Source organism: Schistocerca nitens, chromosome 2 (assembly GCF_023898315.1).
Source record: "Schistocerca nitens isolate TAMUIC-IGC-003100 chromosome 2, iqSchNite1.1, whole genome shotgun sequence".
NCBI lineage: Eukaryota > Metazoa > Arthropoda > Insecta > Orthoptera > Acrididae > Schistocerca > Schistocerca nitens.
In genome coordinates this window covers 396,701,712-396,726,578 of record NC_064615.1, presented here as the reverse complement: position 1 = coordinate 396,726,578, position 24,867 = coordinate 396,701,712, and the positions used below count along the sequence as shown (strand labels likewise).

Sequence of the window (24,867 nt, the reverse complement as noted above, 5' to 3'; positions counted from 1 at the left end):
AAACTTCAGTCTACTCTTCATCACTACTGAATTGTGATGTAAGTCTATCTGATTCTGGGCACACATTATAATCCACTGTCTGATTTTGAAATCTCTGTTTGACCATAATGTAATCCGGCTGGAATCTTCCTTTGTCTCCAGATCTTTTCTATGTATACCTCATCCTCTTGTGATTTTTGAATGGAGTATTCCTTGTTGCAGAACTCAGTCTATTTTCTCTTCACTCATTCGTACCACCAAACCCATTTTTACTTGTAACCCTTTTTTCTATTGTTTTCCCACAACCCTGCCCCCCCCCCCCCCCTCATTTTTCAGTCATTGCACTGCAGCCAACTCTCTCTGTGATCTGTCTGGATAATGCTCATATGTCCCTTATGCAGACAGTTAAACAACTCTCACTAAGTGTGGAAGATGGCAATAAGCTGCACATGTACACCCTCTGTCCATAGTGTGTTGGATCCTTATTTGAAAAGTTTCAAAAGTTACAGTAACATAACTCACACTCAGTAGACACTGTGTACTTATCAGTCATCATCTGTAAAAACATCTTCTTGCTGTATTGCAAATAAGGTTGCATAAGGGTGACAATTTACTCAGCATATCTCACAGGTATGTAAATTGTAGGGTATGTTTATTCCTGTTTGGCCAAAGTATTCATGGTGTAGCGCTTTCCTTTTCCATCAGTGTATACTGTGATGTAGAGCGTTTCATGTTGTATGTAACTGATGTCTCGGGTGATTTTTGGGAGTATATACCCCACTGGCAGGTACCAATCACTGCATGACTCATTGCTCAGGTGGTGAGGTTGGTGGAATATTAGCTTTAATCAAAAAGACACTAAGATTTACGAGCAGCCTTAAGCAGAAGTCCAACAAAGTTATTTTTGGGCAGAAGTCCAAGCAAATTGTGCCATATGGCATTTCAGGCTTATGTGATAAGGACTATACTATCAGTGAAAACACCCCATAATGTTTTACCATGAGTGAGAAGTGTGTGACATGCCGTAGGATTGTTAGTTCCGGGGTATGGTGTGATGGGTGCTGTAGTTTCTTTCATTGGGGAGAATTTAGTGGCGTGGGAAATGGGGACATAAATGAGGCTCACCAGTGGTATTGTAGGATCTGCAGTGGAGATAGGAAAGTATTGGAACAGGAAGGGAAAATTGCAGCTCTTCAAGCTGACGTAGACAAGGCAAGGGAGGATCTGGACAGGTTAAAGAGGGAGAAGGGTGAACAGAGGTGGGAAGTGGCAACAGGTGATAGGGGGAACAGGCAAAGGAGAGCATCAGACAGCTTTGTCATAAATCTTGAAAATAGATTTGACCTGTTGCCTCAGTCAGAATCGGATGAGCCTCATGTAGCTGAAGCTGTAGAAAGGGCACAACAAGCTTTCAAGGACTTGAAAAAGGTAGGGAAATTTGTAAAGAGAAAGAAAGTTCTGTTGTTAGGTAGTTCCCATGGTAGAGGTGTTGGCCAACTACTGCAGGAAAATCTAGGTCCAGAGTACCAGGTCACAAACTTTTTCAAGCCTAGTGCAGATCTGGGTCAGGTAACAGAGGATGTAGGTGCTTTATGCAAGGATTTCACAAAGGAGGATGCCGTGGTTATAGTGGGTGGTCTGGGAAATAGCATTGGCAGAGACTCTGAATATTCCATAGAGAGTGACCTGGTGAAGATAGCGTCAGCAACGAAGCATACGAGTGTGGGATTTTTGTCTGTGTTGAGACGCCATGATCAGCCTCATTTGAACTCTTCCATAGGGAGGGTGAACTTGGAGTTGGAGTGGCTGCTTAGGACGGATATAGGGTCCCATATTGGTTTGATTCCTGTGGATGCTATTGATAGGTGGGACTACACTAGGCATGGCCTTCACCTCAATAGGAAAGGGAAGGGAAAACTGTCTGGGTTGATTGCAGAAAACTTAAGGGGGGACACTGGCACAAGTGGTAAAATACCAGTGGTCACATGTGTCAGAGGGATGCCTTTTTTAGGATAGGGAAGGGGGAAAGAAAACGAGTTTGAAGAGAGATTGGCAGACACACTCAGTTTGAGAAAACAGATTGAACACGAGTCAGATTGTATCATACAGCCTCCATTTAAACAGTGTTTAACAGAAAGTAATCAGAAACTGCCAGTTCATCTTCGCCAAAGCAGTTACAATCCCATTAGTATGCAGTATCAGTTATCTTTATTACACCAGAACATTCCGGGACTTACAAATGAAGTTGATGAACTACTCATTTGTATCGATGAAATAAATTCATCTAACCAAATTGACATAATCTGCCTCTCTGAACATCAAGTGACCACTGATATAGATATGTTAGACATTTCAGGATTTAAGCTAGCTTCCTACTTCTGCAGAGTAGATATGGATGGAGGAGGAGTTGCCACATTTATCAAAAACTGCCATAAATTCAAGAACATTGACCTTAATAAATTCTGTTTAGAGCAGCATCTAGAAGCATGTGCAACAGAAGTAGAGTTCCATAACAGATCCTATATAATAATAACTACACTCCTGGAAATGGAAAAAAGAACACATTGACACCGGTGTGTCAGACCCACCATACTTGCTCCGGACACTGCGAGAGGGCTGTACAAGCAATGATCACACGCACGGCACAGCGGACACACCAGGAACCGCGGTGTTGGCCGTCGAATGGCGCTAGCTGCGCAGCATTTGTGCACCGCCGCCGTCAGTGTCAGCCAGTTTGCCGTGGCATACGGAGCTCCATCGCAGTCTTTAACACTGGTAGCATGCCACGACAGCGTGGACGTGAACCGTATGTGCAGTTGACGGACTTTGAGCGAGGGCGTATAGTGGGCATGCGGGAGGCCGGGTGGACGTACCGCCGAATTGCTCAACACGTGGGGCGTGAGGTCTCCACAGTACATCGATGTTGTCGCCAGTGGTCGGCGGAAGGTGCACGTGCCCGTCGACCTGGTACCGGACCGCAGCGACGCACGGATGCACGCCAAGACCTTAGGATCCTACGCAGTGCCGTAGGGGACCGCACCGCCACTTCCCAGCAAATTAGGGACACTGTTGCTCCTGGGGTATCGGCAAGGACCATTCGCAACCGTCTCCATGAAGCTGGGCTACGGTCCCGCACACCGTTAGGCTGTCTTCCGCTCACGCCCCAACATCGTGCAGCCCGCCTCCAGTGGTGTCGCGACAGGCGTGAATGGAGGGACGAATGGAGACGTGTCGTCTTCAGCGATGAGAGTCGCTTCTGCCTTGGTGCCAATGATGGTCGTATGCGTGTTTGGGGCCGTGCAGGTGAGCGCCACAATCAGGACTGCATACGACCGAGGCACACGGCCAACACCCGGCATCATGGTGTAGGGAGCGATCTCCTACACTGGCCGTACACCACTGGTGATCGTCGAGGGGACACTGGATAGTGCACGGTACATCCAAACCGTCATCGAACCCATCGTTCTACCATTCCTAGACCGGCAAGGGAACTTGCTGTTCCAACAGGACAATGCACGTCCGCATGTATCCCGTGCCACCCAACGTGCTCTAGAAGGTGTAAGTCAACTACCCTGGCCAGCAAGATCTCCGGATCTGTCCCCCATTGAGCATGTTTGGGACTGGATGAAGCGTCATCTCACGCGGTCTGCACGTCCAGCACGAACGCTGGTCCAACTGAGGCGCCAGGTGGAAATGGCATGGCAAGCCGTTCCACAGGACTACATCCAGCATCTCTACGATCGTCTCCATGGGAGAATAGCAGCCTGCATTGCTGCGAAAGGTGGATATACACTGTACTAGTGCCGACATTGTGCATGCTCTGTTGCCTGTGTCTATGTGCCTGTGGTTCTGTCAGTGTGATCATGTGATGTATCTGACCCCAGGAATGTGTCAATAAAGTTTCCCCTTCCTGGGACAATGAATTCACGGTGTTCTTATTTCAATTTCCAGGAGTGTATTTACCGAGCACCTGCAGGAAATTATAATCTATTCTTAGATCATCTAGAAGCTCTTTTAAGTTATTTAACAGGAAGAAACAAAGAAATTTTGATTGCTGGTGACTTTAATACAGATTTTCTAATGCAATCTTCCAGTAAACATTCACTGCAGTTAGTAATGTTGTCTTTCAATCTAACTCACACTGTAAACTTTCCAACTAGGATCACTAAATCCTCAAGGACAGCCATTGATAACATTTTTATAGACAAATCAAAGGAACAAAATCATATCATAAAACCTGTTATAAATGGACTATCAGATCATGACATGCAGCTCCTTGTTTTAGATGTAAATTCTAAGCAGATTATCAAGACTGCTAAATCTGAGTACAGGAGAGTAGTCAATCAACCAAAAATTGAGTGTTTTAGAAAACTGCTCAAAGATATGAACTGGAAAGATGTTTATAGTGCTCATGACATGAATGAAAAATATAACACATTCATGAACAATGTCAGTACCATGTTTGAAAACTGTTTTCCTCTAAAAGTTACTCAAATTAAACAGAAGTCTATAATAAAACCATGGATTACACAAGGAATAAAGATTTCCTGTAAGACAAAAAGGAAAATGTATCTGTCGACCAAGAATAGTTCCAATGCTGATGATTTAGCTAAATACAAGGAATACTGTAAAACATTAAAAAAAGTAATTCAGATGTCTAAACAAATGCACTAAGAGAAGAAGATAGCAATGTCAGGGAACAAAATAAAAACAATATGGGATATAGTGAAAGAGCAGACTGATAGAACCAGAAAGGAACAGGAGCAAATAGCACTAAGGGTAGATGACACATTAGTAACTGATGGGCATAGTGTGGCAAATCTATTTATCAAGTACTTTATATCCGTTACTGATAGAATGGGACTTTCAGGATCAGTAAATTATGCCCTTGAATATCTGAAACTAGCCTTCACAAATAGCTTCAAGTACATGAATATATCACTCACTTCACCAAAAGAAATAACGTCTATAATAAAATCTTTAAAAACAAAGCATTCTAATGGGTACGATGAAATAGCAACAAAGTTAATTAAGGCATGTTCTTGTGAGTTTAGTACAATTCTAAGTTACTTGTGCAACCAGTCAATTATAACTGGGACATTTCCTGACTGGCTAAAATATGCAGATGTTAAGCCTCTATTCAAGAAAGGGGATAAAGAGATACCATCAAACTACAGACCGATCTCACTTTTGCCAGCATTCTCAAAAATTTTAGAAAAAGTAATGTACAGGCAGCTGCTCAACCATCTGACCACAAATAACATATTATCAAGAACACAGTTTGGATTTCTGAAGGGTTCTGATATTGAGAAGGCTATTTACACCTACAGTGAAAATGTACTTAATTCATTAAATAACAAATTACAAGCAGCAGGTATTTTCTGTGATTTGTCAAAGGCATTTGATTGTGTAAACCACATCCTTTTAAGTAAATTAGAATTCTATGGTGTCACAGGCAGTGCTGCAAAATGGTTCAAGTCATACCTCACTCACAGGAAACAAAGATTGTCAGTGCAAGGGACTAGTGAATTAAGTAATCAGTCATCATCAGAATGGGAAGAAATTACATGTGGTGTCCCACAAGGATCCATCTTAGGGCCATTGCTTTTTCTTGTGTACATTAATGATCTCTCATCAGTTACACTGACAGAAGCAGAGTTCGTTTTGTTTGCAGATGACACAAGTATTGCAATAAATAGTATGTCAAGTGTAGTTCTAGAAAGATCTGCTAATGATATTTTCATGGATATTAATAAATGGTTTAAAGCCAACTCACTGACATTAAACTTTGAAAAGACTCACTATATGCAATTTAGAACCTGTAAGAGGTTTCCACCCAGCATATGCATAAAATATGAAGAGCAGATAGAAGAGGCCGACAGTCTTAAATTCCTGGGATTACAACTTGATAATAAATTCAGTTGGGAAGAGCACACCACAGAACTGCAGACACACCTTAACAAATCTGTATTTGCAATTCGAGTGTTAGCAGACATAGGCGACATAAAAATGAAAAAGCTTGCATACTTTGCCTACTTCCATTCCATAATGTCATATGGGATAATATTTTGGGGTAACTCTTCAAGTCAAACAAAAGTTTTCAGAGTCAAAAAGCGTGTAATACGTATTATTTGTGGAGTAAATTCACGGACATCCTGTAGAAACCTCTTCAAAGAACTGGGTATACTAACTACTGCCTCTCAGTATATTTACTCATTAATGAAATTTGTCCTAAATAATAACTCTTTTTCCAACAAACAGCTCAGTTCATACATACAATACCAGGAACAAAAATGATCTGCACAAGGACTTAAAAGCACTTACTTTAGTTCAAAAAGGGGTCCACTACTCTGGAACACTCATCTTCAATAATTTGCCAGTAAACATAAAAAATTTAGTTACAAATAAAGATCAGTTTAAAAGGAGCCTGAAAGACTTACTAGTGGCCAACTCCTTCTACTCCATTGATGAATTTTTTAATAGAAACAAATGATGCATTGTATATATTCATACTATTAGTATTGTTATTTCAGCTTAACAAAAAAAAAAAAAAAAAAAAAAAATGACATGTTCCACATCCACGAGGATCTCCTCAGCATGGATCTATGGAACGTAATCTAATCTAATCTATAGACAGGTTGGGGGCATATACTATTGAATTGTCCTTCATGAAATAACAATATTGAAAGAGCAACAGGCTGGATCATCATGTTGTAATAAGGACCTACCTTTGGAGCTATGTTTCTAGTGCAGTGCCAGACACAGTGCCTGCATCATTTGTGAAACACCCTATAAGTCTGTCAATGGATGAAAAGATTGTATATATTTTGGCTATGCTGTAAATTATGTGTAAAAATCATTAACCACTTACAAATATATCTTTGCAGGAATTTTAGGTGGTAGAATCACACGTGCATCATAGGGAAGGCAGATTCTTCTACAAGATGTATCTGAATAATAGAAGGTTGTGCAGGTCACTCCTCTAATTTGACATTTTTTGGTGTGGAGCCATCACCTAGAAACTTTTATGGAATCAGAGAAAATTCTAAGTAAAATCACTGGGTGGGTCAAAGGCTTTTGTCCAGTTACCGATTGAGCAATCTGCTGCACCAATAAAACATAGCAAGAGGAAAACCAAAGTTTCAGACTTCACAGTTAAGAAATTGCTCACACAGGAAGATCACAAAAACATACTATTGTTCCACCATTGCACATATACCTGTGTGGACAACACTGTAATAGGGATCTCTGTCATAGAGAAGCAACTGAAAAAGTTGAGAACAAATCAGTCACTAAGTCCAGGTGGCATCCCAATTTAGTTTTTTAAAGAGTACTCTATGGCATTGGGTTCTTAAATGTGTTGCATTAATTGTGAATCACCCAGCACAGGACTTGGAAAAAAGTGTAGGTAACTCCTGTGTATAAAAAGGGTAAAAGAACATACTTGCAAAATTACAGGTCATTATCCTTAACATAGGTTTGCTGCAGAATTATTGAACATCTTCTCAGTTTGAATATAATAATTTCCTCAGGTGTACAATCTTTTGTCCATGAATCGGCATCGCTCGTGTGAAACTCAGCTTGCCCTTTTCTTACTTGTATCCTGCAAACCATAGATGAAGGCCAACAGACAGAATCTGTATTCCTAATTTCTGAAAAGTGTGCGACAGTGTCCCACTGGAGACTGTTAATGAATGTATGAGTGTACGGAGTAAGTTTCCAGAAATGTGATTGGCTCGAAGACTTCTTAAGTAATACAACCCAGTGTTGACAGTGAGCAGTAAACATACACAAGGATATTGTCAGGAGTTTCCCAGGGAAGTGTGATAGGAGTGCTATTATTATTATTCTATTTACATAAATCTGACACAGGGTGGTCAGCAGTTTATGGTTATTTACTGCTGATGCTGTGGTGTGTGGGAAAATGTTGAAGTTGAGTGACTGTGTAGGATACAAGATGACAGACGAAATTTCTAGTTGGTGTGATCAGTGACACCTAAAAGTGTTAGTAATGTGCTGTTGACACAGTCTGATCAATTAAATATATACATGTAACATGGATAAGATCTATGAAATGAAATGAGCATGTAAGGCATAGGCAGGGATGGCAAATGGTAAACTTTGATTCATTGGGAGAATTTTAGGAAGGTGTGAGTTATCCGTAAAGGAGATCATGTTTAGAACGCTAGTACTATCCATTCTTGAGTATTGCTTGAGTGTTTGGGATTATCACCAGCTGGGATTAAGGGAAGACATTGAAGCAGTTCAGAGGCGGGCTGCTAGATTTGTCACTGGTAGGTTTGATCAACAAGCAAGTATTATGGAGATGCTTTGGGAACTCAAATGAGAATTTCTGAAGGGAAGATGACGATTTGCCCAAGGAACACTGTGGAGATGTTGTAGAGAAATGGCATTTGAAGCTGACTGCAGAAAGATTCTACTGCTACCAACATACAATTCGCATAAGGACCACGAAGATCAGATACAAGAAATTAGAGCTTATATGAAGGCATACAGTCAGTTATTTTTCCCTCGCTCTGTGAGAATGGAAAAGGAAAGGAAATGACTAACAGTTCTGCCAGGTACCATCCTCCATGCACCATACTGTGCCATGTGGGCTTTATATGTAGATAGAGGTGGAAGAAATTGAGAAGATTGAAGACAATTTCCACAATTCATTGTGAGTTCGATCAGTGTGGAGTGAGATACACAACAAAAGAATTGCAGCCATACTTGTACGGCAAACTGACAATATTTATTTGTATACACCATCTAGAGATGGAGCAGCAATGGGGGTGTAGGGGGAGAGGGGGATTGATAATTAAGGTACACTACATATGTAATCTGCCATGCTTTTAGAGTACTATAGACACAGGCTCACTGTTTACAAAATTGCATGAAGAGTGCTAAGGAACAATTACAGAAATGGTGTGTGTGTGTGTGTGTGTGTGTGTGTGTGTGTATATTTTTTGATAATTTGTGTTAATTTTAGTATCAATTGGTGCTGCGTTTTCAACCTCAATCCTGTTTCCTGTGCAGACTCCAACAACCTGTCTTCCTGGGTTATCTGATAAGATACTTCACTTCACACAGCCAGAAGGAAATTCTGCAGGAAAAGTAAATAGTATTGATGTTTGTTTGGTTTGTACATTGACACTCTTTGAGAGAATTCTAATAAATCAAATCATGTACATGACAATGAAAAGAAGAATGTAGTACTGAGAAATTTTTGAACCTCACAGGTACTAATTTACTCAGATGTAGCCAGTTTAATTGCATGATAATGGCTGTTTCTAGAGCTTAACGTTAAACCCCTAGTGAAGAATATAACTATATTTTATGTTGTTGACCTTTCCTTTTTTTTCCAGAGCACACATTGGAAATGAAAGTATTATGCTTCAAAAATACCCTTTTGTTATGTTCTCCTTAAGTTTTTGTAACTTAGTTGGATCTGGGCAGCATGAATATTAATGTGTTCAGATTCTTTGTGTATGTGTAACCTTATAGTGTGATAGTGAGGAATGTTTTACCTGTATGGGCTGTCTAACTGAAATACAACTGACTTCAGAAGTACAGTGCAGCGAATATTGAAGAAGTAATCTGCTTTGGTCAGCACTTTCCCATTGGTGCATATATATTGAAGCCAATATCATTTTTATATAATTTGATTCATAGTAACTGACAAAATATTTTTCATTGATAGACTTTTAATACTGCAAGTACATCACTTTTTCCACTTTTCAGCTTCTGGAAAAGAATCTCTCTTAATTTTGCAAAACTGAACCACTTCATGTTTTCTTTGGGAAAGTTAGTTGTTCTTATTTCCAAATCTCTTGGTATGAGTCATATTATTGAAATCCAGTGACTCTTTGAGCCAACTTCACAGTGAGGAAAATGTAAGATTTAAAATATTTACATCTTCTTTTCACAGGCTTACACAACCTTTGTTCTTAGGTCGACTGATACGTTTTTTCAATCCTGGAAGTGACATTTCCGAAGAAGAGGCATATGGATATGCAGCTGCGGTTATTTTATGTTCAGCATTCAACATATTTGTTATTCATCCATATATGATGGCTATTCTCCATATGGGCATGAAAATAAGGGTAGCATGCTGTTCACTTATATACAGGAAGGTAAGTAAAATATGAAGTTCCAGATGTTTCTTAACGATTTAGCCTGGTCCGGTTTGAGTACATTTTTCCACACAAGTGACATTAGATTTGCCACTGCCCCCCTCCCCTCCCCATTTTTCTGTTCCCACTCACCCTTGTCAGTCTTGTTTTCACTGCTAAGTGTGATACACACTGTAGACAGATATTTCACTTGGGTGCTCCTCTCAGCATGCCATTCCAAGTAGCGACTACTAAATATGATATGTCCTGCATTGAAATCTTAACCATGGTGTCTCTGATTCCCCTCTCAGCTCACTGCCCCAAGCAGCAGCTTATGTCGCTTGGGGCTTAAACCAATGCTGGATATGGCAGATAAATTCTCCTTGTGTAAGTATGTATATTTCATTTTATTGTGTTTTTATCTCTTCCTGCTAAATTTCATATGCAGAGTTATGCTCCTGTTGCTGATGAAAGCACTTGTACCACGCAGGATATAAAAATGAAAAGGACATATTTAATAGGCCTTTTGTCAAGTTCAATATCCAGATTGTCAAGCACTGAACAGTCTGAAGTAGCTGCCTTTCATTGTAAAGACTTCTTTCAGATTAAACATTGGGCAACAGTTGTCTTGTGGGTACTGCTTTATTATTCTACCGAACCCGACTAAGATCATATAACAGCTGAACGGTTCAAAGAAACTTGAATCTCATTACAAATAAGTACCCCACTCATACAGTTACAATTGGTGGAGACTTCAATCTACCCTCGATTTGTTGGCGAAAATACATGTTCAAAGCCGATGGTAGACAGAAAAAATCTTCTGAAATTGTACTGAATGCTTCCTCTGAGAATTACTTTGAACAATTAGTTTACGAGCCCATGCAAATTGTAAATGGTTGCGAAAACACACTTGACTTCTTAGCCATGAATAAGCCTGATCTAATAGAGAGTGTGATGATTGATACAGGGCTTAGTTAACACAAGGTAATTGTAGTGAGGCTCAAAACCATATCAACCAAAACCACTAAAAATAAACGCAAAATATATCTATTTAAAACAGCAGATAAAAATTCACTTGATGCCTTCCTAAGAGAGAGTCTCCATTCTTTCCAAGCTAATTATGTAAATGTAGACGAGATATGGCTCAAATTCAAAGATCCAGTATCAACAGCAATAGATAGATTCATACTGCATAAGTTATAGACGGGACTGATCCACCATGGTACACACAACACGTCAGTACACTGTTGCAGAAGCAACGAAAGAAAGCGTGCCAAATTCAGAAGAATACAAAATCCCCAAGACTGGCTAAGTGTCATGGAAGCTCGAAATTTAGTGCGGACATCAATGCGAGACGCTTTTAATAGCTCAAAATTTAGTGCAGACGTCAAAGTGAGATGCTTTTCATAGTTTCCACAATGAAACATTGTCTCAAAATATGGTAGAAAACCCAGAGAGATTCTGGTCATGTGTAAAGTACCCCAGTGGCAAAAAAAGTCAATACTGTCACTGCGTGATAGCGATAGAAATGTTACCGATGATGGTGCCACTAAAGGGGACTTACTAATCATATAAAACCATTCACTTGACGAAAGGTCTGTTCCTAAAGACTGGAAAGTAGCACAGGTCACACCAATATTCAAGAAAGGAAATAGGCGTAACCCATTGAATTACAGACCCACACCACTGACCTGAATTTGCAATAGGATTTTGGAGCATGTACTGTACTCTAACGTTATGCATCACCTTGAAGAAAATGACTTATTGATACATAACCAACACGGCTGCATCACCTTGAAGAAAATGACTTATTGATACATAACCAACACGGCTTCAGAAACTATCGTTCTTGCGCAACACAGTTAGCTCTTTATTCCCATGAAGTAATGAGTGCTGTAGGACGAGGGATCTCAGATAGATACCATATTTCCAGAAGGCTTTTGAGACCGTTCCTCATAAGCGATTATTAATCAAATTGTGTGCATTGGAGTATCATCTCAGTTGTGTGATTGGATTCGTGATTTCATCTCAGAGAGGTTACAGTTTGTAGTGATAGACGGTAAATCATCGAGTGGAACAGAAGTGATATCTGGCATTGCGCAAGGTAGCAATAGATAGATTGCTGTTCTTGATTTACATACATAATCTAGGTGATAATTTCAGCAGCCCCCTTAGATTGTTTGCAGAGGGCGCTGTAATTTATCATCTAGTAAAATCATCATACGATCAATTCCAATTACAAAATGATATAGAGAGAATTTCTGTATGGTGCAAAAAGTGGCAATTTTCACTAAACAAAGAGAAGTGCGAGGTCATCCACGTGGGTACTAAAAGAAATCTGATAAATTTTGGGTATGGAAACCACTTCTGGAGATGGGCATTCCCGAAACTGATCTGCGTTCGTTATTACGCCGCAAGGTTTTTCAGCTTTGGGAGATGGAATGGCACAATCTCAGTACGCACAACATACTGCGAGCCATTAAGGGGACCACGAATGTGTGGAAGTCCTCGATGAGGGCGCCTCGCAGGGACTCTGTGGTTCTCTGCAGGCTCCGCATTGGCCATGCATGGGCAACCCACCGCTACCTCCTGCATCGTGAAGACCCACCTCAGTGTCTGTGCGGCGCCCGGTTGACAGTGGCCCATATTCTTCTCGTTTGTCCTTCTTTGGCTGCCCTGCAACTTCATCTTCGGATGTCGGACTCGTTATCATTGATTTTAGCAGACAATGCCTCATTGGCTGATTTGGTTTTATGTTTTTCCGTGAGAGTGGGTTTTATCATTCAATCTGAGTTTTGGCACCTGTCCTTTGTCATTCCTCCACCCTAGTGCTTTTAGGGTGAAGGTTTTAATGTGTTGCAGGGTGGCTGGCTTTTCCTTTTTAGTGTCATGGTCGGTCAGCCACTGTAATCTCTTCTAACTGTTTCTTGCATCTCTCTAATGTTCCTTTTAGTGTTTGTTGCCTTTCCTTCATTCTTGTGGTCTTTCCTTTCTCTCTGTTTTGTGTTGAGTCTAATCTATTTTCTCACACTTGTGGTATTGTTTTATTAGGAACAAGGGACCAAAGACCTCATAGTTTGGTCCCTTTCCCCCTCTTTTAAACCAACCAACCATATCTGTACACGTCCATCCGCTCGATACAATTTGAAACAAGACTCATCCGACCAGGCAACATGTTTCCAGTCAATAACAGTCCAATGCCAGTGTTGACGGTCCCAGGCGAGGCATAAAGCTTTGTGTTATGCAGTCAGCATGGGTACACAAGTGGGCCTTCAGCTCTGGAAGCCCATATCGGTTGACAGTCATGGTACACGCTTGAAATAACTGTACGGGAAAATCACTTCTTCATTGCTACCTCAGAGATGTTGTGTCCCATCACTAGTGTCCTGACTGCAACACCAGGTTCAAACTCAGATCTTGATGATCTGCCATTGTAGCAGCAGTAATCAATTAGACAACTGCACCAGACACTTGTTGCCTTGTTTAGGCATTGCGGACTGCAGCCCCGTATTCTGCCTGTTTACCTCTCTCTGTAACTGAATACACATGCCTATACTAATTTCTTTGGCAAGCATTTTTCTTGACAGCTGCACAGTTTTCTTGTAGAACTCTACGAACAAATCATGTTCCAGAAGCTAAATTCAGAACTTCATACACAGTCCAGTCACATTAATGTGACCACTGCCTGTGCTAGATGGCACTGTGCAATAAACATTCATAGACAGCAGGTGGCAGAAACTAGCAGTGGAGGTTACATAAAGTGTGTCAGGGTATGCAGAAAACAATGCAGTTGTTGTCGTAATGCAGAAACAGAACCATTTATTTTATGTATAAAAGGGCTTGACCATTGTCTTTCAGGCCAAAGGTAGAAGCATATCCAAAATGGCTAAGTTTGTGAACTGTCGTGTGCCACTGTGGTTAAAGTACACTGTGCATGGCAAAATGGCACATTCCAAACCCAGCGCTGAGGCAACTCTGATGCCCCATGGGCCATAGATGACGGGGTGATTGACAGCTGCAGAAATGTATATGGACGAATAGATATGCAACTGTTGAGCAACTGACTGGCCAGATCATCCAAGAGGCTCTTAAGTCTCTCCTCAAAGACTGTTAAGTGAACATTACTGCTTTTGTCTACCTAGAGAAAGGCACATTACAGTCAGGGGAATGTTTTCACAGCATTCCCTGGTTGATGTCATCATTATGGAAGGCACAATGGGTCAACACAATTATGCATCCAGCCTTGGTGACCATATTCACCCCTACCTGCAGTTTTATTTTCCTCACCACAATGGCATCTACCAGCAGGAGTGTCACACAGCTCGATGAGTATGCGCATGGTTTGAAGAGCACCAGCATGAATTTACCATACTCGTCTGGCCACAAAACTCCCTGTATTAAAACCCAATCAAGAATCTGTGGAACCACCTCACTCAGGCTGTTCGCACCATGGATGCTCAACCAAGAAACTCAGTGTAGCTGGCCATGGCACTGGAGTTAGCATGGCTCCACATTGCTGGCGGTGCCTTCTAGAACCTCATTGACTTTATTCCTACATGTCTTGCAGCAGACTTCACAGCAAAATATGCTTATTCAGGCTTCTGACAGGTGGTCACATTAATGTGACTGAACACTGTAATCAGATAGCATCATTTTCTTCCCATTTGCTGTGCCTATTACTTTGAATTCACATAAATTTAAAGAGATTCCATCCAGTTCTCTGAGCAGACACATCATCTCAGTTAGTCTGAATTTTCTTAGGATTATCCAACAAGAATGATTTGCTGTGGATGACCGTAATATCAACAAACAATTACAATACTGCTGTCTCAAAAACTATTTTTGTATTCCAAGAATAGTTGGTCTTAGGATGCAACAAAATGGCTCAGTGGCTCACACTCATTGTACCTCTTATATCAGTCAATCATTTTCTTAATAGTTTAGCATATAGGGTTCTGTCAGACAAAAATGCTGCTAGCCAGTCCCAAATCTGTGGAGATATTCTGTAAGATCGTATCTAAGGATATAAGTACTCTGCCTGAGATTAGAGCAGTTATCGTCAAACTGTTTTGCTTAAGAGCCAATACTGACATTGTTGGGTGGCAACTAGTCCACATGAGCCCCGACAGACTTAGTAAGGGTGTGATAAATTGGCTGCCAGTCCCAGCAAGTACTGATCCCCAAAAGTCTGCACCATTTGGATTGGTTTGTGTCAACAATTCTCTAGATTGCTGTCCTCCTCAGTGACTTCAAAGTTGTGACACCGTAATGTCCTTAATGAAGGCTTGTTGTATTGTCTGTGTGAGAGGATGGTTAACTGATCGATAACAACTACCGTACTTGCATGATGCAATATGAGACACCATCATAAATGTTACTGAGTGTTTTGAATGTCATTTTTCTTCTACCCATAGTGTTGTATTGCAACAGTCACAGTTTAATCTCATATTATTTGCTACAAATATGTACTGCATTTGAAGATGAACATCTCAATAATACACATTCATGAATCCATCTTGCTTATGCCTGTTATTTATACCATGACAGCCGACTGGTACAAGTCGTGCACATCCGTGGGTTGTCAGTACTGAAAACCAATAAAACATTCCCCCAATCACACGCCCAGATTCTACAGTGGCCGTACTACTTACCATTCTGCCTCGGAGCTAAATGGCCAACTTTACTTATCTCATGGCCAAATACACCAATGTCAATTAAAATTACACACACCTTAAAATATTAATGTCCCTGTAGTTATTTTTGGTTGTCACTGAGCAGGAAAACTACACTCGTAAGAAACTCTCAAGGTTGCTCGATGGTTTGGATATTGCCGTTAGTTGCTAGATTCATATTATTATAAATTATGGCAGGAACTGTGGCCACATAAAAGCTAGATTTAGGCCACATGTGTCTTATGGGTCAGTTTGACAAACACTGGATTGGAGTATGTTCTATGATACTGAGACTGTATGACTATTATTTTACCCTTTTAATAAACAACTGAGAGATTCCCGTTTCCAGTCATGTAATGTTATTCACTTTAGTTGAGAGATTCTTTATAAATGTGTGCTAGAAGAGTTTATCTCGGTGCATTTTTGAAATAAAATCTAATAAGAATTCAGTCAGTGTCTGGTGTCTCATTTTCTCTGAGTATTAATTGTTTATCCATTCGTTGGTAGTAGGATCATATATTTTTAAATGCCGAATGTAATTTTTTGATTTTCTATTTATTGACTTCAGTTTCAATGTAGGCTAATTTGAGAGATGATAGTAAAGGTTTGAATACATTGTCTTCAAATAGAACAAGAAATTCCAAATATAATGTTTTTTTTTAGAATTCTGTTGTTTAAATTAGGGTGGGCTACATGCACAGCATTCTTATGGATGCACCAATTACCATTAAGATTCTATAAGTTGTAATAGAGACCGTTTGCAACAACTTTTCTGGTTGATATGGGGCAAATAACAGCTGATCTACCACCACCAATTGACCATGGTATATTTAACCTACCAAATTTGGCTGGCTATTACTAAATCCACTGATGCCAGTTATCATTATTCAGTCATGACCTCACTTGACTTATTGCCATTTTTTTGTGCTGCAAACACACTACCTCCTGAGTAGTCTTGCATATGTTTGGTGTTCATTCCGTGCATGTTATGAAATAGAAAGTCGAAAGTACCATAGTAAAATTTTCAACAACTTACAATCTCTAAGGTGACAGCAGAAAGTTCACAGAAATATTTGGCAAAAATCTCAAATGAGTAGAAATATTTTTGGTGTACCTGTCTCCAAGTCATTTTCTCTGGTATATGGTAAATAGCAATCTATAATTTTCATAATATTGCCATTATTCATTCCCAGATTTTGGTCCATGTTCTGTATGTGTTGTCCAATCAAATGAATAATTTGAGGTGTATTTTCATCTAAAGACATTGACGTTTTCCTTTGTCAAAAAAGTTTCTCACTCTTCCCATGCCACCTGAGTAGCTGCTTCCAAAGTGTGTGGTGTGTTTGAGCAATCCAAAAAAAACTCTGAAAGTCTCCAAACTTCAGTCAGTTGAGCCTGTCACAAAATTCATGAAGTCTCTAGTTTAGATCCTTTACTTATTTCAGACCAGATCTTTATCTAGGAACAATGTTGCAAATAAACAGCTGTTCTGAGGGTTTGAGTATTGCTAATTCTATACACTACATCTGGCAGTCCCTGGAAAGACTGAGAACCTGCAGAACTGGCGCCAGAACAGTACCAGGGTGATCCTGCACTTTCCACAGAACTGCCAAGTGGCACACTCCATCCCCCTCTTGTAAAACTATTTTTCTGCAGTTTTGTTTACACAGATTTAGTAAATTTTGTAATTCCACATGTAATTGTAATAAAAATGAACATTACTGAAAAAAATTACTTAAATGAACAGTATTAACTGAAAAAAATATTGCATGCAAAAAAATTAATGTATGATTGTAGTAAATAAATCACGTATTGTATGAACATTCTAAAAAAGCTGAGACTAAAACAAATTCTGTATCTTATTAGTTATGGCAACTGCTGTACAATGGTTTCAGTATAATTTATAATGATACAGATTTTATTAGCTCCTGATATATTATCAGCTGTCAGATATTGGCACGAATTGGAAGCCTCATGAAATAACATATTTGCTTCAGCACCCACTCATTGTGCTTTCAGATCCTACGATACCATAGAAAAGTACCAGAAAGAAATTCAGCTGTTGAGCAGGAATGAGCTGTGTAGGTGACAGGTGTGCAATGTTAACATATAAACCATGTGAGACATTGTGACATGTGTGGTATTGTGGTTTGATTGCGTGTTGTACAATTTCAGCAAGATTACAATAAAACTAGTTACTTATTACAATGTAACATGAGGTTTTATTTAAACAATGCTTTTCCCGGCTAATAGTTATTTTGTTAAAGAAATCTCCACCTGGGAACATGTAGCAATGTTGTCTGTCAAGCAGTTTAAATGGCTCTAAGTTGCAGATCATTATTGAATTTTACGCTACTGTAATTAGAGGTGTTCTTTAAGCAAAATGAACAGTTTTTGTCACACAATACTACACACACACACACACACACACACACACACACACACACACAAAAGAATTTATATTACGTAAGATGCTGTTTGCACTATATTTAAAGATTATTTACAATCTAAGTCAAATTTATTTCCTCAAAGTGGATTCTGGTCCATCAATACACAATTATTATTGCAATTATGAGCAACAAAATTTACGTCCGTATAGAAAATAAATTTAAAACTGCCGTTGCAATATTTCACTAAAATGGTGGCTAACATAAGACAATCACTTATTGATTCTGATTCAGGCCCTGTTTTACTACCAACAAATAATATATATTAAATCTTTTTGTACCGTCACTATATGCATTAACATTTGAAAATATTTCTCAATGTTAATCACTTATTATTCAGCATTTACCAATAAACCGTGCTGTAGATCAATAGTGCTGATGGCTGTACTCCTTTGTAGCTGAGCAGAAAACTTATGGTAACATTTATATAGGACGAGAATTTCAATAAAATTAAGGTTTAAACAAAGACGATTCATTTCAAACACAGAAACTCTGTTTTTCAAATATTAATTAACAACATAATACAGTTTTTTACAGACCTCTGTGTTAAGAGACATCGATCACGTCCGATCATTACAACAGTTCGAATGAGAACAATAATTATTCTAGAATAATCATAGATAACAAAAGATGGAGATTTTCATTATCTTTTTCCATGAGTATTGTCTAAGATATGACTTTCACAGAAAATTAAATTGTCGCTGAAAATAATAATTGTTATTTTGGTATCGATGCAGTCCTTTTTTATTAATATCATGAGAGAGTTCACTCAAATTCATGAGTATTGTTCTGAATAAAATATAGTCATGGATATTACAACATTTGCTTCGTAGTAGTCACACGTTTATAATGCTGCTAGGACGAAATGACACTGACATCATCAAGCATTTATAATCAGAGGAACAGTGCCTTCTCATAGACAGATGACAGGAATATGAAGTGTAGTTCTTAAGCTATTTATGTGCCTGCACCCTTACTTTTCCTACATGACAGTTTCCTCCTATAATATAGACAGAGTACACATGCATTCTTTCCTTTTATGTGACACTGTTTCGCGTTCAAGCATTTACATTTGAGCTGCCTCCGACCATCGTCCATCTTTCTCCTGTGTGGTTGTCCAGACTTTGACAAAGGACAGACACTACTCAAGTAGGGGAAGCAAAGTCCACTGGCTCTAAGACTAATCAGTGAGAAGCTACGTCTCAAATGTGTTTGTTAGAATAGTGTGGTTGGGCATAACACACCAATTGTTATTACCTTATCCCTTTTGTATCCGTCAGTTTTTGCAGGCAGTGTTGGCGTTAGTACAAACTGGTGAGCCCCGCTGTGCATGTGAACATGGGAGAATGCACTGCCACTCCACCATCAGTGCAATTCAGTCATCGTATGAAGCCAGTTGAAAGTTTGTAAAGGAGCTGCAAACTTTTTGTGGACTGCAGCCAACTGCGATATCACATTCCCACAACAGCCATAATTTTATGTCCCATGCTTTACCACTAGGCAGTCAGGCCATATATATTGTCCACTCAAAAGTGTGTACTAACATGAAAATGAAAATGCTTCGTTCAAAAGAAATTTTTGGCCTATTGCTTTCATACCAACTTAAGTGCAACTACTACACAGCATTTCTGTATGAGCCTGTACACCAACTAGCTATCCACCTGAATGAATGGCAAATGGCATCCGTGGAAGTGTTGCCAAACGAAAGGCTGATCACCCAGTAACGGAATATACTATTAAGCACAGAATGGTATACAGGGTGATTAACTTTAATTATAAACTTTCAAAATGCTGTAGAAATAACACCACTGGCCAGAATGACGTCAAATTGCAACTGAATGTTATCGGAGAAGGGGGAAAACATATGGCAGAAGAAAAAAAAAGTGAAAATTGATAAATACTTGGCACTGCATGTGTCAGAATACATAAATGAAAACACCTGTCATGCGCACAACCCATTGAAGTTGGTATAAACATTCTGGGTACATGGCTTTTCCTCCTTTCGCATCTGCAACATTCGCCATGACTGTCTTGATGCAGGATCGTGCTCTGCTTGTAAAGCTATATTACAAGAATGATTACTCTGTACACGTCACTCTGCAGAAGTTGTGGACACTGAAGGTTTTGAAGAAAGGTGTTGGTCTGATGACTGCTGTGGGTTGGAAATTCAATAAGATTGGTTCTTTTGGTGTGCAGCGTGGTCGAGGGAGGAAACAAATTGATTCAACGTCAGTGGAAGCCATGGATACAGCATTGCAGGAGGAGATGAGTGGTGGTGTGCAAATGTGTAGTGCATGGAGAATTGCCTGCACATTGGACACATGTGAGTACCATGCATAAAATCTTACGAAACATCCTTCTTCACTATCCATTCAAAATTACCCATGTGCACGAGTTGCTTCCTGTTGACCTGCCAGCAAGAGAGACCTTTGCTTTAGAACTTTTTGCTTGTATGGAAGTGGACAATGATTGGCCGTGGAAGATTTTGCGGACAGGCAAAGCCCGCTTCCATCTGACAGGATATGTCAATACACAGAATTGCCGAATATGGGCAATGGAAAATCTGCGTGCAAAACAGCTAGTACCATTTCATCCTGAAAAGGTCACTGTGTGCTGCGGGTTTAAGGCATAATTTATCATAGGGTCATATTTTTTTGAAGAGACAGGTGCTTCTGGTCCTGTTACCTGTACTGTCACTGGTAAGCACTAAGAGTGTCTTTTGCGCAACCACGTCATTCCAGCTCTCCAACAGCATGGATGTGTGGATGGGATCATTTTAATGCAAGATAGCATACCTCCGCACATTGCAAATCCAGTTAAGCAGCTAGTGAAGTGCCATTTCGGAAATGCTAGAATTATCAGCCACTGTTTCCCTACAACATGGCCGTCCTTATCATCTGATCTTAATCCATGTGACTTCTGGCTTTGGGGCTATCTGAAAGATGTGTTCAGCATTCAGATTGCAAACTTAACTGCATTGAAGGCACACATTGCGGAACACAATCTGCATGTGACCCCGGAAACACTTCAATCAGTTGTGGAACATGCTGTTTCTTGATTTCAACTTGTTGCAGAAAACTGAACAGCATATTGAACATATTTTGCGCCAGTCACACAGAAATTAATAAACCAATTTGATTTTGATTGATGCTTTTTATGCAGATTTGGCCTCAGGACAATTAAAAGCAGATTTTTCCCATCCAATGTGATATGACCTTGCCATGGTGGGTGGGCTTACGCAACTAACAGTATCACATCTGTACACCCATGCACACTGAGTAGTACAGGTTGTTTAACGTCAAATGTACACCTTAGGCATTGTTTTAAGATTCATTTGTCATTTGTAGTCAATCACTATTGAAATATGGTGCTTACAGCACCATCTATTGCTATATTCTGTAACTATTTATTTTTCTTCTGCCATATGTTTTCCCCCTTCTCTGATAATGTTCCTTTGCAGTTTGACGTCATTCTGACTGGTGGTGTTATTTCTACAGCAGTTCGAAAGTTTAATTATAATCACCCTATATTTCAGTGGTCACTTCCAGCCATTCTCTCTCTCCCACACAGCCACCACACTCTTCATTATTTATGATACAGTGGCATGTGTGGGGGTCATGTTATGCTGAACTGTGGTGTTTCCCTGCTACTTCAATTGCTCTGTCAGCTTTCTCATTCCCATCAATTTTACAGCAAATCAACACTTAATTGCAGGGGTTGGAAACAGACCTTAAACATAAACAAAGTAACATACTGTGTGTACATAGACCAAAAGACCCATTACTTTATGATTACACAATTGCAGAACAATCACTGGAAGTAGTTACTCTCATAAAATATCTAGGAGTATGCATGACAGTGTTGCACGACCACATAAAACTAATCACAGGGAAGGCAGATGAGAGACGGATTCATTGGAAGAATAGTCGGCAAATATAGTTGGTCAACAAAGGAGGTAGCTTACAAAACCCTTGTTCAGCCAATACTTCAATATTGTGTGTCAGTATTGGATTAATAGAGGAAATAAAGAAGATCCAAAGAAGAGGAGCACGTTTCATTACAGGTTCATGTAGTAAGCCCAAAAGCATCATGGAGATGATCAACTGTCTCCAGTGGCAGACATTGAAAGAAAAGTGTCGTGCATCACGGAGTGGCTTACTGTTAGTTCTCAGAACTTATGTTCCTAGAAGAGTCAACAAATATATTATTTCCTCATACATACAGCGTGCAAAAAAGACCACCAGAGAAAAATTTGAGATACTTGAGCCCACAAGGAAGCTTATCGCCAACAGTTCTTCCTGTGAACCATTTCTTACTGGAACCGGAAAGGGGGAGAAGTGACTTTGGTATACAATGTACCCTCCGCCATAAATCAGAAATGATTTGTTGAATATAGATGTTGATGTAGGTACCCCTTTGCAGGAGGTGTGAAGTATCCTAGACTTTCTAAACTACCCTATCTGCTGGGTACATTTGCTGAATAGCCTGCAGAGTACTAAGAGTGCATACAGACAAACATCTGCCTTCGTGATGGCTAACAGCTCTGTGTGGTACTCTGAGAAGTGGTGCGGTAGCTGGATTTTAATGGCACAGTGAGTGGAAACAACAGAATATTGTCCCCTTGCTTAGATACATTGGTGAAAACCATTTTGTGCTCATGATACTCCAGTAAAATGCCTTTAAAAACCTTTTTCAATTACTGTAAGGGCATTGTTGCTCTTATTCGATGCCATCATTTTAAAGTTAAGTGTGAGGCTGGAAATCATCAGGGGAGAGTATTTGCTTGATCCCTCTTTCTTAAAAAGCTGGTATATCTATTAAGTTGCTAGAGATATTGCTTAACAAGGACACTAAAAGGGCTTAGTTGCCCAGCAGTCAGGAAATCCTAACTCTATGATTTGTTCAGCCCCAATACTGACAATAGGACGTTCAGAAATGGACCTCACTCTGTACACGTCACACCATGAGTTCTCATTGGATGACAAGAGGCAGCTCACTTGGATACTGTCCACTATTCAGGAGCCTACCATACCAGTCTCATTTTAACACCACATCTTTAAATAGGAAGGTCTAGCTGATCCATTGACTACACTGCCTTAATGAAGTTGCATGTGGATAAATGTTTTGTAGGATGTGAGCGTACTGGACCAGTCTGTCTCCGTCCTTGCCCCCCCTGCCCCAGTTCTTACCCCTAAGACATTTTAAAATGTTTAGTGCTTTCAGACCTTTAAATTTCAGAGCATTTGTTCCACCAGAGCTTAGCATCAGAGAATAGATCTTCTCTTAAACAACTGATTCACCACCTCTATGTTAAAGGGACAGTTTTGTAACATTCTTTGAAACTGCATACAAAATCTAGTGGATGGGTCCTGGAACCTCCTACTTTGTCCAAGTCAGTGAGAGACTGACAACAGATGTCTGCCACACCTCAGGCAACCCACTGAGGGGAAATTTCTGCTTCTTGCTGATTCTTGTGCTTAGCTGCAGATGCCCTAATTATTCTGGTCAGCTGCTCACAAACTGTCTACAACTGCCAAGGTGAACTTGCTCCATGATTGTTCCTCATGCTTTTGTTGAGAAATCTGCAATACTAATTTCAGGGAGGAGTGCTCAATTCTGCTGGAACTTTCAGACTCTCTTTCAGCATGTGAAATGGGCTCACTCGCTTGTGATGGGGCAGCACCAAGTGCACAAACTCACATACTCACCTCACCAATGCAATGAGAATTAATCTTTTCGCCTGTGGTACACACACACACACACAAGTCTTATATCGATTTTACATTGAGAGTCTTTACTGTGCAGTTTGTTGGTCCATTTCCCCTTCTCAATTACTGAAGTTGTAAGCTGTGTCTTAGCTGAGATTACACGCCCTTCTGCTTCATCCAGCTGAATGCTTGGAGATGAGAGAACAATCTCCTGTTTTACATATCTTATCACTAACCTTATCTACTCCTTCATTCGTGTTGATCAAATCCTTACCCAAGTCTTTTAAATTCAGCTCATTAACTTCTAACGATGGAGCTTACTCTTGATACTGAAATCTTGTTATTTAGAAGCTTCAAATTTGCTGCAGAAATAAGCCTTAAGGAAAAAATTATCTGCTCTGCTCTGACTCAGTTCTGCCTTATGTGCTATATTGTCTGACTGACTTGGACTACTTAGGTCAGCCCTAATGGCAGAATTATGCTTCTCTAATAATTGTGACATTAACTGAAATCTGTCTGTCAGCTGGAAGGGAAAAAGAGGTAAAGCATTTGAAGTTAATTCCCTGTTCTGGATTTGCTGAACTTGGAGAGGTGGATGTCGATGGTGGTGATGCGGGGGGGGGGTTTCTGATGTCGTTGCTCACAAGTGTAGACACCATGCATGGCAGCATGTTGTCAGCTATCAGTGTTCTGTGTGATGTGATGAACGAAGCACTGATGTTCAAGGTGGTATTACCAGCAACCTCTGCACATGCTGTTCCTTCTCTGTTCTCAGTCAGGATGTTTGCAAGAACTGCCAATGATTCAGTCTCCGTCATCAACTTACTTTGTATTTGAGAGTTAGATAGGTTGCAGCTCGCTGTAGCTTGTGGAAAAAAAAAAAAAAAAACAACACCGTAAAGTTTTAGTTTCTTGTTAGTGATATTTTTTCCTCGAGTGGGAGGGA

At 39.9% G+C, this 24,867-nt stretch overlaps 1 pseudogene; it reads left to right on the top strand.

Annotated features, from left to right (window-relative positions):
* Positions 1-24,867, top strand: part of LOC126236244 (probable multidrug resistance-associated protein lethal(2)03659) — a 275,573-nt pseudogene that overhangs the window by 166,628 nt on the left and 84,078 nt on the right.